This window comes from Mugil cephalus, chromosome 3, assembly GCF_022458985.1.
Source record: "Mugil cephalus isolate CIBA_MC_2020 chromosome 3, CIBA_Mcephalus_1.1, whole genome shotgun sequence".
NCBI classification, from domain to species: Eukaryota; Metazoa; Chordata; class Actinopteri; order Mugiliformes; family Mugilidae; genus Mugil; species Mugil cephalus.
Genome location: NC_061772.1, coordinates 13,106,466 through 13,117,742, shown reverse-complemented (window position 1 = coordinate 13,117,742; position 11,277 = coordinate 13,106,466). Strand labels below are relative to the sequence as shown.

Below are 11,277 nucleotides of genomic sequence, written 5' to 3'. Positions count from 1 at the left end.
GTAACGGCTGCAGTATTTTTTCCTTATATGTCAACATTTGTTGTGTGTGTTACATATTTTTGATAAGAGAGAAAAACCTCATCTATCAAATGCTGTCTACATATCCCTTTTTTGGTGTCGAGGCTTTTGCTGCTGCATACTAGTAGTGTTGGGGTTGGCACGAAACACAAAACAAAACAAAACAAAACAAAAAAACGAGAGAAACATCCTCACATCATGATCCCCAACACCATCTAATTTATTTCAGTGGAGCCTGTATTTCAACACATAGTGGGCGCACATGCACAGCAACCCAGGGTCATCAGTGCAGTGGAGAAAGTCCTGCTGTGTAATTGACCACATAAAACATTCGACATTTGTCCACATTCTCTGTTCCAGTCCATTTGAGTGTGGCCTGAATTAGCACCCCTACAGGCAGAGCTTTTTTGTGCCTTTTATTTGTTCAGGTTTAGAGAAAGAATAAGGGTTGGGCAAAGTAGAAGACTCTTATTGTCATGGTTACATTAATAAAACCAATATTGTGGAACAGGCGAGGTGAAAAGAAATATTAATAACTAGTTTGAACAATGTCACATAACTTCCTGATTCTTGAATTTTCCTGAATGTTTGTGTCTCACCAGTAGAGCAGATCCCAAACTGTGTTGGTTCAACGCGGGACTATTCGCGGAGTTTCCGCAAGACAAGAAGAGAAGAGAGAGTGAATGTTGAACTTTTTCTTGTCTGATGCAGAGACACATGATTCAAGAAAGAAATAGTTGTGTTGTGAATTTTTTCTTCATGTAAACAGTCATTAGCTTCTTAATGTGTTTGCCGTGTTGGTGAACCTTAGAAGGTGACAAAATGTCAGTGTTGTACTTCCGCCCCTAGTGACCAGAAATAAAGGAATAGTGCAGGGGTACAATTGATAGCTAATGATTAAATCCAGACCAAAAGCTTCTGATAATCTAATTATTTTTGAGTAAAAGGTAAAACATCATTTGGATTTTATTACGGGGCGTGTCTCAGGTGGTGCACAGGAAAAAAAAATAGTCCTACGAACAGTCAGAGCCATTTTGTTGAAACCAACTCAACTGCACAGTTCACAGATGACGTAGATGACCATGTCACTGCGACTTAAAAAAAAAACTCAATTGACGCAGTAGATCTTTGGTGAAGCAAAATGAGTCAACTATAGCGACTCCCATACAACGACACCCAACTTGGGTCAGTTGTTACGACCCGGCTCGAGAGGCACGACATAAAGTGAAGACACATGACGGCACAGGAAGATACAAAACTATGGTTTTATTTAATTGAAAACAAAACAAAAAGACAAATGGTAACGAGCTTCTGCAGCTAAAAAAAAAAAAAAAAAAAAATCCTCCTACGCCTCTTCAACAAGGCCCTTTATTCAGTCTTCTAAGGTGTGGCTGATTAAGATGATTGAGCACAGGCCAAAGAAACTTGCGCAGCCAGTGGAAGTGTTGAGGGGCGTAACAGGAACGACAGTTGATCAGTATTTCTTAGTAAATAGTATGTTAGACATGCCAGGTGTATTATCTGTGCCAGTTCAGCAGTGTTGCAGTGTTTTTCTTTGGGTAAGTTCAATTAAATTATACATTAAAACACAAGCAAATCACTTCAACCCATACTGATTATTACGTTGTGCATTGTCCACAATCAGTTAATAAATGACTGTGAGGCTGTAGGAGAAACTGCACAGTTATGGAAAACAGCTATTCCAGGACATTCACTCATTATATTTCCATGTATTCAGACAATCGGTTAACAATTTTAACATTTTTTCTCTCTAAGCAGGGATATAAGGCATGTGAGAAGTTTACTGACATTGCCATAATTTCTTCCAAGACACCATCAAAAAAAGTGAAACGATAGGAAGATAAATAGATACTGTGTTGGACGTTGGGGGATCATTCAAACAATTTCAGAGTTGTTTCATGCATTGTTAAGTTCACCATCATACAAACAGTAGATTATAAATTACTGATGAATCCGATGAATGAAGTGAGTGCATTGTCAGTAAAGAAGTGGAGTCACAGTAAAAATCACCATATTAACCAAAGGAATAAATAGTTAAATTATAACACACAGAACATTTACACAGAATGAAAATATATGCATGTATTCATAGCATAATATATAAATTGCAAGAAAGAAAGAAAGAAAGGCCAAGACCAATGTGGGTCAGTTTGCAAATAATCCCTGAGCGTAAAGATGCTTATCCTGACGAGTTAATGTGCTTAGTTATCTTCATTTTTAGTGGTCGGACCAACTTTTTTGTAGTTTGAAGCCCAACAGGAAAACCTAAGATGGAACCTGCTGCTGCTCCAGGAAGCCCTCCACTCTCCTCTTATTCAGGATATTGAATTCAAGCGTGTCACAGCCGAGCAAACATGCAGAATGGCTGCAAACGTGAGCTTCTTAAGCGTTTGCATAACTATGAGAAAGCACACAAGTGAGGGTGGAGGTTAGCAAAGCAGATGAGTCTGACAAGTAAGCCTATTTAGTTAAATTGCTAAGCTACTGCCGCAACGAAAGTACGTAACAGTAGGAGGTGACTGGAGTTCAGCGGTGGACGAGACACTCCAGGTAAAACGTTTTCCTCTGATAACCATAAAACGGCTCTTGGAAAGACAGCGCACTGTACAATAAGTGCGACAGTCCCTCCCCCATACACTGATGCGCCTGTGAGGCGGTTTCAAGTCTCTCCTCCAACAGAAAAGCAGATTAACCCATTTCAGCCTCTCCCTCTTCTTTACCTGGCTTGTCTGCCTCATCCGCTCATTGTCTGTGGTTTGCCATCTGCTGCATGGGAAACCGCTAACGCACACGCCGACCCCCAGGGCGTGACGTCCCACACCTGAGGTCAATGGCTCCCAGGACTCCTGCAACCGGTAAGAAGCGGAGTTTGTTGTTCATGTCGGTGCCATTGTAGTCAGTCACCACCAAAGGGTTAAGTACAGAAGATTACATCACAGCTTCCAGGTTCAAATGTGTCAACATGTGGCTCTAATGTGCGACTCCAGAGCACAACAAGTGCAGATGTTAAAAAGGAGCCTCATCACACAATCGAAGTCCAAATCTCCCCAGAACTATGTCCCTGGCTGGGCTCACGACCGCTAACCTCTTGGTTAATAGACGAATGCACCACAGAGGCTCACGGAGTTATTTTGAAATGTGCTGTCTTCACACGAGTGACACATTTGACACATGGTTCAGCATTAGGTGACTAAAAAACACAACATTCAAGTTCCGCTCATCAGTCACTGCGCATTTCGCCGTGAAACTCAATAAAGTTTTCACAAATGACTCAAAGGCTGAGGCTTAATGGGGGTGTATGATGTGCACAGTTATTTTCCGACACACACACACACACACACACACACACACACACACACACACACACACACACACACACACACACTGTTATTTCAGCTGGCAGGGATGGCGTATTTGGCAGAGTGAGAAAGCACTTCTGAATATGGGAAAGGTATCGGGTTTAACGCCTTTTGTGTGAAACTGAGGCTTCGGCTGGTGTCGAACAAAACAGGCCGCTTATGAAGTGCTTTCAGGGGTTGAAAGATTTTAGATTCGTATCTTTCCTTTTAGGTTGAGTTTGAAATGTCAAAGTCAAAGTTTATTGCTAAAGCAAAAACAACCTCGGCTGAACAAAGTGCTGAACAGAGGTGTGAAATAATCTTAATAATAAATAAAAACAATAATAGAGTAAAAAGTAACACAGTTTCTGAGGAGGAAGGGTGTGTGTGTGTGTGTAGTAGAGATCAGGTGAAGGATGTTTCCACACGAGCATGACCTCTGAAGAGACAGCGTCTGATACGGAACGAGACGCATCGCTCTGTCCTGCTGACGTACGCGTCTTCCTTTTCATATCTGACCGTCATGACTTTGAGCGGCTGAAACGTTGCTCAGCCGAGTAAGATGAGACATGTTATCAAATGTGTCAAGACACTCGACACACCCACTGGGGTACAGTCAACAGCCCATTTAATTCAGGCCAAGATAAGAGACTGACTCAACACCACTATGATATGTCTAATATTACAGTTTAGTGTAAGTATGTTTTTTTTTTGTTGTTTTTTTTTTAACAAACAAACATCACTCCTGTGTTACTGGATGTAAAAAAAAACTTTTTATGTATTTAAATGTGATCATAATAGATTTAATCACAAATATTAATGAGAGTCTAATTTCCTTTTCGAAAGTAGGGTTAAAGCTGAGAATGAATCCCGACGTCGCTGAATCAGGAGCCGCTCAAGGCTTCAGTGTTTCTAAAGAATTTCAAGGCTGCGTGTTACTTGTGAGGCATGTTGGCAGTAGCCTGATCCAGGACCTCTCGATCTCTCGCTGAAAGCTGCGGCTGCAGTCGTCCTGTGCAGCCTGTGCAGCCCACAGACAAAAGAGGTACAAAAAAGCAACACCTGCTTGTTTTGTGGAACCCGATGAGATGTTATCTCAAAGTTAATCTCGTGTTTTCCTCGACATCCAAGGACAAAGAGCGCAGTCAGTGCCAAAGAGACTAACACACACAGCTCATTCAAGGCTCCTACGAAAACCGCCGAAAACCTTCCAGAGCACCGTGTAAGATAAGATTTAATCAAAACAATCACACCTGATGGTTGCATGGGCTGTGAAGTACAGTGGCTTAGCTTAAACTAACTGCCTCCTTCCTCCAAAAAGTTTTAAAATAATATAAAAAACATCTGGGGCTGGGAATAATCTGCGGCCGCGGGCCTGTTCGGGACCGGCAGTGGATTATGTTCACGTCTGAGAGTTGTGCATTTGTTTTCACTGTCTTCAAAGTGAAGGTGGGCGCAAACTTTCCCACGCAGCAACACAATCAAGGCCGGCGCTCGGCTTTTCATTCCCTCTGAATGTGTGCTCTGCTGTGCCATCACACGCATGCATGTATACACTCGTTGCTAAGCAGACCCAGGTGTTTTGGTGTTTTACTGAGAACACAGGCCCTTTATAGCCACCACTTTTACAGTGAGTGTGCAGGTGTGACTGATCATTCCACGCATGAAAAGAGACAGCAGTCAAACAAGGGCTGCTTTTTTCCTGTCTCCGCTCTGGAAACATCCTCACCACATGTGTGTGTTTGTGTAGTTGACAACATTAAACAATGACAATGATTGTTTAATCAGTTTTTAATTCCTTGTTGGTACACTGTGCTCACTGGAACATCTCGGCCGCGATGGGAACGTCCAAGTCTGGCTTTTTTAGAGCTTAAGTGGCACAACTGGACAATTTATGATTAAAATATCAGTCCGGTCTGGCAAAAACCATCTCTCCGTCACCACACACCCTGGAAAACAATGAACGGTGCCCACCCCTAGAACAGAACTGAGTAATTGGGAGCAGGAGCCAATTTCCCATAACCACAGGGACACAGTGACAGAGCGATCCAATAAAAGTCAGACACCAGACTACTGAAGCATTTATATCAAGGGACTAGGACGGGTCTGCGTCTCTGAAACCATGTTTCCAGCTTCACGCTCTGATGAATCCAGTACCTGTAAAATCCAAATTAGGATGTGGCAGCATCTTGAGAAATGCATGTGCTATATCTTTGAGGACTTTACTGTCTAGAATCACTAATGAACTGGTTCAATCTGCTGCTGTAGTAAAGTATATGCATTACTTGAAGACTGAAGTAGTATCTAATACTGTACATTAACTGGCATGCTGACGGCTAGCAAGCAACACCTTTCTTTGTTTTAACATCTGTTTGCTCCATAACACAAAATTCAACTGGGGATGGCGGGAATGGCATTGGTTTAGCATTTATTTGGTCAGAAACTAAAGGACTGAGGACTCTAAGGACAAAATGTACCATAATCTGTAGGTGCACTCTGTCACGTGTGTCACCTGTCTGTGGTGTAAGCTTGCAGGGTTGTATTGTCTTTGCAGCAGGGTTGTTGTTATGCACTTGCTAGCCCGGGGGGAATTGAACGACGCACATGAGCTGCCCAGCAAATCTTAAAAAACTGCGCCAGATATTAACCAAGAGGACAACTTAGAGGATCAGCAAAGTGATTTCAATTGTACAATTTTGATTGCAAAAGTGATTGTCTGTATCAGCTTTCAAGAAAACATATCAAAGCTGGATTCCAAATTTCTAAATTTTGTTGAAAAGCACAAATACCAACTTATAATTGACCATGACAACCACAGGAAGTCAAATTGTTTCAAGATGTTTCAAAGAGCGAATGCCTCTTCTCACTTATTCCACCTTATATACAGGACCTATGCCTTCACAGACAAAAAAAGTTGCATGTGTGAGCTTATCTTCAGCTTGTCCTCCCTAAAACAGGGTTGTGTGATTTACGCACATTAGAATGAAAAGAAAACATTTCTCCTCCAATGATGGCACGGAAAAGGAGGGTATGTTTGATTTAATGCTTTCCCTGCACACGAGACTCCAGCTGACCTGATAGCTGACGCAGCCAAAGGTGGAAGAGAGACTAAACCTTAAAGAGATTACTTCAGGGAAGATGGGAATGGTATATCAGAGTACAGATCAGTATAACAACATGTAGGGAAGATCAGAACGAAGCCTTCTGGTTGGATGACACATTTTCTAACGTAATAAGAGAAAAACCCTCGTCAGTGTGTTCTCTCTTGTGTGAGTGCGTAGTCACCACATGATGCCACATGTTGCCTTTGAAGCTTGATTAAAGTCGTTCCCTTGTCAAGAGCTGTATTATGTATCGCCGCCAGGTAATCACACTTGAAAGTCAAAGGACTAGAAACATAAAAACGAGCTGCACGGTGTCTTATCTCGGAGATTAACACCGCTCATGTTGTTCCTGTTGTTCAGCTGGATGATTGGAGCTGCCTCATCCTGAGCTTTATGGAGGGGCAGGGAGGGGGATTGGTGGTACAGTCATTCCGCGAGCTATAGTTTCCCCATCACCTCTGAAGGGTCGCGATGACTCACTCAGGCCACAGACGTCATCTTATTCAGGGGACTGACACAGCTGCGCTGTGAGGGGGAGAAGGTAGGATGGATTTATTAGTGAAAAAAGAAAGGACACGGCAAATGAAGGAAGGCACTTAACAAGAAAAAGAAAAAAAAGGTTTTATAGATCACTTCATGTGAAGAAGGTAAATGGTAAAAGCTGACATGGACACAAGCTCGCAAACAAACATCTTGACGCTCTAGGGTACAATTTGTCACCGATAACACAATGTGGTAAAGGCTTATCAGACAATGGTAGGAGAGGGAGTAAAGTGCCATAATGTTCATGGTAATAGACTAATATTGATAATGAAAGTGTGGAATTTTAAAGGATAAGCTGAAGTGCACGGGCTGCCATATAAATATACATGGCTGCTATGATCAATATTTTCTATCAAGAATTCCTCATTTGTTTCTGTGTAACGTTGAAGAGGTTGATCATGACAAACTCACAGAGACGAGGCACTTTTGGACCACTTCTACTCTTATTCTTACTGGTAACTTTCTACGAGAAAGGATTTACCTTTAATGATCCCACGCAGGAGATATTCAGGGTGACACCCCAGCATTAGCATAAGACGCAGAAGAAAAAAACAGCATGATCTGCACATATACATGCGCTTAGAAACTCACAGTAACGTGGTTATTGAACAGAACAAATGTGACCATATTCAGTACAACCATGTGCAGTCTGTTTACAATAAATATGAAATTATACCGTGTGGATGGTAAAAATATGCAAAGGCTGTAGAAAGCACAGTCGAGAAGACAACAGTGAACAAACAGTGTGTTTGCGAAGGGATTATGTACGGTTAGTTTGTGCCTTCAGTCATAATTGTGACGGAACTGATCCAGACACAAACATGACACACAAATCTGTAACATTGGTAAAAACAATGACTGTGTAAACCACACTCTTAACTCCTGCTGATAAAGATAAAGGGATCAACAGTGAAATACAGTTGTTGGTTGTATGTTGCTATGCCTGACTGGCCAGATCCTCGGAGCGTCCAGAGATCTGATTTAAATTTAGATAGAAAGCTTTAAAAACCAAAGACGGAAAGATGTTGTTCACATGAAATGGCGGAGACTAAATAAGAAAAAGAGTGACTGTTGTTCCTGTTGTCTAACGAGTTTATCTTACGTACTTTGTGATATGTTCAGTGTTCGCAGTCTGAGGACTTCATAAAGATTTCCCTTTGCCTAGTTCACTTATATAGAATACAGTACGTACAATAATGATTTAACTACATCTATTCCATGTTAAATACTCATCATCTTCAGCATTATAGTAATAGGCTTTAGCACTGGGAGCTACAGCAAAACTAAATGAGCACACGGCATCTAATTCCATCCTTCATAATATTTGTCTGCGAGTGTCCTCCTAGGGAAAAGGCACTATGGACATTTACTACACCTTACACTAACAGTAATGGGCTTTATTATATCGGACCTGTTCTCTGAACTCCTTCCCCTCTGTTGTGATCCCAGGAGCCCCATCTCGAGATGGGTGAGGGGTTCCCATGTGTCCTGCCACTCGGCTAATTGAGGCCTGGTAAAGGCAGGTTGCCATGGAGGAGCCTCCCACATCAGGGATGCTACTTATAGTGTCACTCATTTGGGATTACTGGCAGTGTACTGAACATATATATTTATATTCTGTGCACATAGGAGCCGTAAAGATTTCCATTGAAATTTGAATTTGCATTCACATTTTCTTAACACAACCAGGGACTTGTATTTGGTTTAAAAAAAAACAAAACATAATTTTACTTGTCCAAACATATCAATGATGATTTTACATAACTGAAAGACCAATTGACTAAAAACAAAAGAGAAGAGAACAGAAGTATATGTGGACTTCTTTCTTATTTGTTACACTAGTACATCTGTCACTTTTTGTGTTTAAAGGGCCTGAGCAGAGGATTTAGGGACATCTAGTGGTGGAATTGTATATTTCCCCCTCCTTTAACTCCCTTCGTACGTTTTGGGCAACTGTAGAATAAATGTCAGGCTCTGTGGATGAAAATATTCCCTGATGAAGAACGTAAATCTAATCATTCACAGTTACAGGTGATTATACAATAATGGAAACATCGTTTTGAATCCTGTATCTCATTTCTACCAGTAGATCCCCTGATCAGTATGGGACAGCATAAACATGTGTTTGCACCATATGTGTTAATTAGCGCTGAACGGAAGGTATAGCATATGCACGCTTCCTGAAGCATCGCTTACTTCCTGTTTGAAAATAGTGTGATTGTGATGGTGTCTGATAAATCACACACACAAATTAACCTGACGATGGTGTTAAATAAGAAGTTTCTGTTCTATATTTCACGGTGATCCATCCAGAAGCTGCTACCCACAAGTTTTATCTGAGAGGACAGGTTTGCAAATATTAATCAGCTGCACACGTAATTTCACAATCCAACTGTCAGGTCGTCAGAATTTTTTGTCAAGTTGAAGTATGCAGACAGTAGTAACATCCCTTACAATACTGCTCATAAAGCGACACCGCCAATCACCTTATTCTGTGAATGATCTTCCTAGCTTATACAAACATACTAGACATACATAAACAAACTATAAAAGTTTAATTTGATAAGCTTGACATCCCTCTCTGTTATCTACGGCTTCTGAGGTCACAGCATGTATCAAATTAGACATTACATGCAGTTAATTTATTGTGGCTTGTTATTATTTACTGTTCAACTACTTAATGTGTCTGACAGTATGTGCAAAATACCGTGTCAGCCATAAAATGTTCTTTGTGAGAGACATTTCAGTGACTCCTATGACATCTCATACATACAGAGTGACTTTGTTGAGTTTGCACTTCCTGCCACAGAGATGGAATAATTCTCTGCACTTTACATGCAGAGTGGGGATCCGTCATTCAGATCGTCTGTCCCTGGAACCAACCAACGTGAGTGAGTCAGGAGACGGCGGTGAACTCATCCACAGCAGGAGGACGAAGGGACGGACGGATGAGGACAGAGAAATCTTGATAAAAAACATAGGAGGACATGGAGGATGAGTGTGTCTGAGTTGTGTTTACTGCAGTTCTGGAGCATTTATCTTTTTCCAAACTCGATTTGATATTGAACCGTCTAACCTTGTCAGAGCCACTTGGCATGATCCAGCACACAATACGCAGTTACTTAGTCATACCCATATTCTGTACGTCATGAATTTGAGGAGAACTGGCCGTTACCTTGGTAACCACTGCTGAACACATCATCTGGACTTTGTCCGTGATTTCATTTCATTATCCCAAGTAGTCTTGACATTAGTCCAGTTCGCTCATCGTATCCAGAGTGTTGTGGATGAAAACCCATAAAACATTCATATAGATTCATTTCTAGTCTTTAATTGAGGCTGCAAACAGGGATGTAGCATTTACAGCTGAATTATTGACCGCAATCTTTTTTGTTTTTTTTAGAAAAAAGCTATAAGTGCAAGACGAACACAACTAAAGACAGTGTGAATCTGATATAAATAAAGCCATGATTTTCTCCTTGGGCGACTGTTATTGTTCTGTGTCAAATGAAAGAACATTCACTTAAGATGTATCAGAGAACAGGTTGTAACGTTTTGATCCAGACACTGCAACAAAGCTGCGCAAAATCCCAAACCTTGAAGATGAAGGCAATTATTGTGATTCAGAAGATGCCATTTTTTGATCACACAATGTCTCACTTGCTGTCACAGGCACTATCATACCGTGGAAACGGTTTGTGGCACCACAGAATCACACATTAATAAAAACGTCAGCGCTCACAGTGAAAACCAGAAAATCTCAATCTTCTTTTAAAAGACTCATTGTCATTGATTGTTGTGTGTCAGTTGTTGAGACAGTGCACACGGGCAGGTACGGCCTGTATAAATGGGCTAACAAGGCTAAGCCCTCCCAAGCTAACACAAAAAAAAGAAGACAAAGTCGTTTTTTAAATAACTTACAACAACTTGTGGCGAAACCAATGATAAAAACAGAACCAAAAACTGACCAACAACAAAACATAGAAAATCTCTACATGGGCTGATTTTTTACAGACCCAGCGCCACCCAGTCCACTTTCATTCATTTAATTCTTGTACATGATTGACAGGTGTCACGTCACGCCCCCATCATTCACTGATCATTTGGGCCACAGACAGTGACTGAAGATTCCCAGGTAAAGTTACATAATTAAAGTTTAATGTTTAAAATTTTAGTTTTTGTTAATATTTCCCAGAAATCGCACTTTTTTATTTCACATATTTTGCATGAAAACACCAAGACTTAATAGAGCA

General features: G+C 41.1%; 1 long non-coding RNA gene across 2 annotated transcripts; it reads left to right on the top strand.

Moving 5' to 3' along the window:
• The first annotated feature begins 3,848 nt into the window (after positions 1–3,848).
• Positions 3,849–10,508, top strand: LOC125005007. Of its 2 annotated transcripts, none has more exons than XR_007112405.1 (2): positions 3,849–4,071; positions 4,227–10,508. It is a non-coding gene; the product is annotated as an uncharacterized LOC125005007 (long non-coding RNA). The 2 variants fall into 2 exon arrangements; XR_007112404.1 differs by having other exon boundaries at positions 4,224–10,508.
• Positions 10,509–11,277: the final 769 nt, after the last annotated feature.